Raw genomic sequence first — 5,019 nt, forward strand, 5'->3', positions numbered from 1 at the left:
TTGTTATAATAAGCTCCAGACAAGACGCCATACTGCTGCCTCCGCTCCTCAGGCAAACGTGACGCAGTAGCGGAACAAGACGGCGTCGGCTGGGGGGCGGGGCTAATGACCAGGCCCAATAATAAAGCTCATGATAATTTAACTTTACAACATGGACATCCCCGCAAAAGTGGAGCTAACAAGTTTCATCACCACAGAGAGCGACTATGTCATTTTGAAGTCCATCTGACATGAAGTACAACAAACCAAGAGAAGAACAGAAACATCAGTCACTAATGATGAAACAACACAAATTCAAAACATGTTATAGTAATCTGTAGAAATGGTCTAGCTAGTTTGCCATTTGTTGCCAAGTGACTGATGATGACGTTGGTGACAAGCTTTACCCAGAATGCACTGGAGACAATAAGGACGATTCATTTGTAGTTTTGTGTGTCATAAAGTTAAATATAAGAGTGAAAATAAAGCCAGTCATGTGGCACAACATTTTATTCAATATTTTACACTCANATTCATTTGTAGTTTTGTGTGTCATAAAGTTAAATATAAGAGTGAAAATAAAGCCAGTCATGTGGCACAACATTTTATTCAATATTTTACACTCATTATGTCACTAAAATCAGTCAGTCTGGTAAGGTTTTTAGCAACCATGAGTCAACAATGGGGCACCCTACTATATAATTTACTGGGGTATGTACACAGTTTTCATCAGGACAAGGCTTTCCTTTGCAGTTTTCTTCAGAAGGCATAATGAAAATTTAGATCCCTGAAGGTATGTTCTACCTTCCATGTGGGCCCTCTATAGGTCCAGGCTGGAAACCTTAAAGCAGAGAGCTGCTGCTATGTGATTGGTCAAATCAATATCTAGGATGGTAAAACTTTTTGTCAAACTAGGCAACAGATACTGTCATAACCAGCAAACTGTACTGTACTGTAATGAGTTTCTTTTTTTTTTTTTTTGGAAAAAGACATCTGTTTGCCACATTACAGCACTCCATGTACTCTCCTATCCTATTCCAAAGCAGACATTTTACTCCACTGCTCCGTTTGCTTTAGTTTGAACGCCATCAAACACACAGCCCAATGAGGCTGGATTTTCCTCACAATAGTTCCAAGGACAAAATGCCACAAAGGACCGAGAGATTGTGAAGTTTCCTCAAGAAGTGTTGAACAGGCAGACAGAGCGGTGCGCGTGATGAATGAGCGGCGTTAGGACAGCAGCTGGCCAAGATCCGCTCAGATTTCCAGTAATCTGATGGCAACTCAACGTGTCAACGTTACATCTGATGAGCATCATGGAGGTTCTCCACAACCAATGCCACCGACAATCTTACTGACATTTACTTGTTTATTTCAGAACAGCAAAAGTCATAATTACCATTAAAATTTTAAAACAATAAATAAACTAAATCCATTCTTTTTAGGCAAACAAGATAAATATTCCTTCTGTCTGTCTATATAAAGATTTGTTGTGGTATGGATGGAGGGAAATTTGTCTACAAAAAAGTAATTTCAATAAAAAAAAATGTGATCAAAACTTTTAGAATTGAAATTAAATAGTTTTTTTTTCATATAAATGTTTGTCTATTTTTTAATCAAATCACTTATTTTTTGTCGTAGAGAGAAAACGTTATTTGCAGAACAGAAACTTTGATTTGCGCATGTCAGAAAACTTCTGGTTTCAATGCTCCATCTTTTTAATTTAACTCAGAGTTTTGAGAGATGAAAATTGTGGGCAGGGCCTGAAGAGGAAAAATGTAAGATGAGACCCTATTAGTTGGTGCTGACTTAAGATGTTAATCCCTCCCACCTCTGTCAGAACTTTGCACCCCTCCCTCGCGACTCCCCCACTCAGCTCCTTCAGACTAGCTAGCAGCAATTAGGAAGTACCTGGTGGAACTGAGCATCTCCTCAGCTCATTATACAAGCTACTTCTCAGTGCAACGCTGGTAAAATTTTGTTAAATGTTGCGATGACTTCCTGGAGGCAGTGTTTAAAAAAGAGCAAAAGTTTTTAAAGAAACAGAGGCCCAATTTCAAGTAATTAAATTACAAAGTCAGATTTCTTGTAAGTCATACAGTTTTTTTATAACAAACTGTATGAAGGTAACATATTAAGAAAATATGTTACCTTCAGTTGCTACAAACATGCTGTATGACTTATTGTGCTATGAAATGGGGTACTGCCCCTTTAATATGTCTGAATTCAGGACGGTTCAGGCACAGGTGAAGAGTTCAAGAATGTGGAGGCTTCTCCAGACCTTTTGGTCACACCATGCATTTTCAATTGTTATCACACTAATGGAGGACCTCACTATTATTTTAAAACGTCTCACTGAATGATCAGATCTTATATTTTAAGAGGAAACCCATCTGGAAATTCTTCAACTGTCCCTCAAATGTGAGCAGGACTGATAAAACCTGGATACAACTGGATATTCCAACAGGACATTGAGGCCAAGGAAATCAAAACTGTTTCTGGACCTGATGAAGGCCCTTACCGAAACTCCACAAATGAATGAATTCAAAGCTGAGTGCATGTCTGGAAACCAGCCACTTCAAATCAACTCCACAGTTTCTGCTAAAGGACCTTTTAGAGGAATCCACATCCAAATCATGAGAAAGCATTTTCACCTCAGAGGTTGAAATGTTCAAATAATCAAACAATTTTAAAATCAACAGAAATAACTTGGAAAAAGAATAATGTAGTTTTGAACTGAGAGAAAACCCGTCAAAAATCTAAGCCAACTTTGCCCAAGGTGAAAATACTTTTTCACATCACTGTAGTTGGATAAAAAAAAACAAAAAAAAAAACAAATTACAATCAATTTAAACTTCTGAACCAGAGTTTTATTCACTGAGGTTGTAAGACCAAAATCAAAAGGAAATTAATGCTGATAATGAGTGTATGTAAACTTCTGACCCACAATGTAAGAACATCTCAGCAGGTTGGGAAGGTCTCAGTTAACCACAGATCTACTGTCAGCCGGTAAAAGACATTTTGCTCATACAGAGCAATGAAACACTGCAAATGTGGGTTTCTGTTCTGTTCCGACCCATGTCTGAACTCTGCCGGTACTTTTTTCCAGCTGAGGTTTTACATTTCAGCTGTATTCTGGTCTCCTTTTGTCATCTTTGTAAATTCTAATCACAAAGCAAACGAGCAACAGTAAATAACGATGCTGAGTAATGTTTCACATGGGTTCATAAAACAAACACAACGCAAAGTCACTGTGACCAGAGAACCCTGTTTCTTCCTGTTTTATTAACCGATCAAACTGTCAGACCAACGGTGACAAGTGCTCCACATATTTCTCTCGCTATTGTTCTCCCCTCTCGCCAAAGACCTTGGCCTTCGTCGCTCATGGCGTAACGGCGGTCGCGGATTGTGGCCGGGCTTTTAGACCGCGCTGCAGCCGCAGCGGATGTTTATGTCTACCGATCAAACACAAAGTGTGTGTGTTATATGGCATTATGGACGGAGAGGCTCGTTAAAACACAGAGGTGGACGGATCTATGGTCCGTTGACCAACGGTTCAGAAAAGAACAAAGAGTTTCTGACAGAGATGTGGAAAGATTACACATATGATCGATTAAAACACAAGTTAGAGAAATAAAAAGCTATACAAATAGTTCTAAGAGTATACCTGAGTGCATTGCTTTTAGCTGGATTTTTTTGACTGAAGCGACATTCTAACAACTATCTGTTTATGGAAATATATCTCAGATGTAGCTGAAAGCTGCTTAACAACAATAACAGTTTTCTCACCTGATCCTGAGCCTCTACTCAGACAAGGCAAAACTGATTAGCCATCTCCTCAGGAGGAAAACCTCATGCTGCTTTGTCCTGGTCTCTTCCATGTGAAGAACAAACACTCACTTAAGCCCTTCTGGATCCAGAAACTTGACATCAGTTTGTCCCCGTAGAGGGAAGGGCCCCTGGCCAACTTCCCAAACCCCTTCACGCCTCTCTGCCAGAATGCCAGTCTTTCTGTTCCTAACTCCCCTAAAACATCTGGAAAAAGCCTGACAAGACGCTCCGCTCTCCTCCAGATGGGACACAAAGATGTGGCATCAGTATTGCTTACGGTAACTGGCAAAAGCAATGGCGTATTTGTCAGAAGTAAAATGTCTTTAACTTTTCAATGTTTGGATGTGTGGCCAACGCGGACTGAAGGTTTTCGCTCACTTTCTCAACTGCCACTGCAATAACTATGACTTCAATTCTGAAACAGCTCAGGAAATCAATGTGATCATTCACAACTTCCTCTGTTCACTGATTGGCCCAGTTGAAGTTCTACCAAAGGAATTGAATTCAATGGGAGAAACCCAGATAGAGCACTGAAGGGAGATGAGAATCAAGCAGGACTGCATATGAAGGCAAAGACATTTTGTTGTCAGTAAAACCTGCTTCACTTTTCAATTGAGTGAAGCAGAATCTGAGATTCTGGACACTACAAACAAACATAATGGAAATTTAAATTCTGGGTCTTACAAATGGACGATGACCCTAAGCCACAACCTCAAATTGACTACAAATAACAACAAAGCCAATGCTTGGAGTGCCAATCACAAAGGTCTGATCTCACAGAAAACTTGCTAGTGGATGTAGAAATGTGTGTGCAAGTAAGATTGCTGACAACCCAGACTCAGTGATACCAAGAATCTCAGGAAAAATTGACCAAAATTCCTTCAAACTATTATGAAAAGCTTCTCAAAGACAAATTCTACCAAATACTGAAGAAATACATGAAAGCTTTAACTGTAGGCTTCTGCTGCAGTGACTTGGGCTTTGGACCAAAACTGAGAATCCATGAGAAAAATCCAGATGAAATAACGTGAAAGAACGTCAAGAGAACATCCACAGATAAAGTGTTTAAGTTTATTATGTTTCCAAAAATCCACAAAGGTTTACAGAGATTTTATTTAGTTAATTCCAAACCATTTTTCCCCGCAGTTATCTAAAAGGCCACCTGGAAAAATATAAATAAGTCAGCAGCATCTGGTTGGAGCAGCAGAT

This window comes from Poecilia formosa, unplaced genomic scaffold (assembly GCF_000485575.1).
Source record: "Poecilia formosa unplaced genomic scaffold, Poecilia_formosa-5.1.2 Scaffold40, whole genome shotgun sequence".
Classification (NCBI taxonomy): Eukaryota; Metazoa; Chordata; class Actinopteri; order Cyprinodontiformes; family Poeciliidae; genus Poecilia; species Poecilia formosa.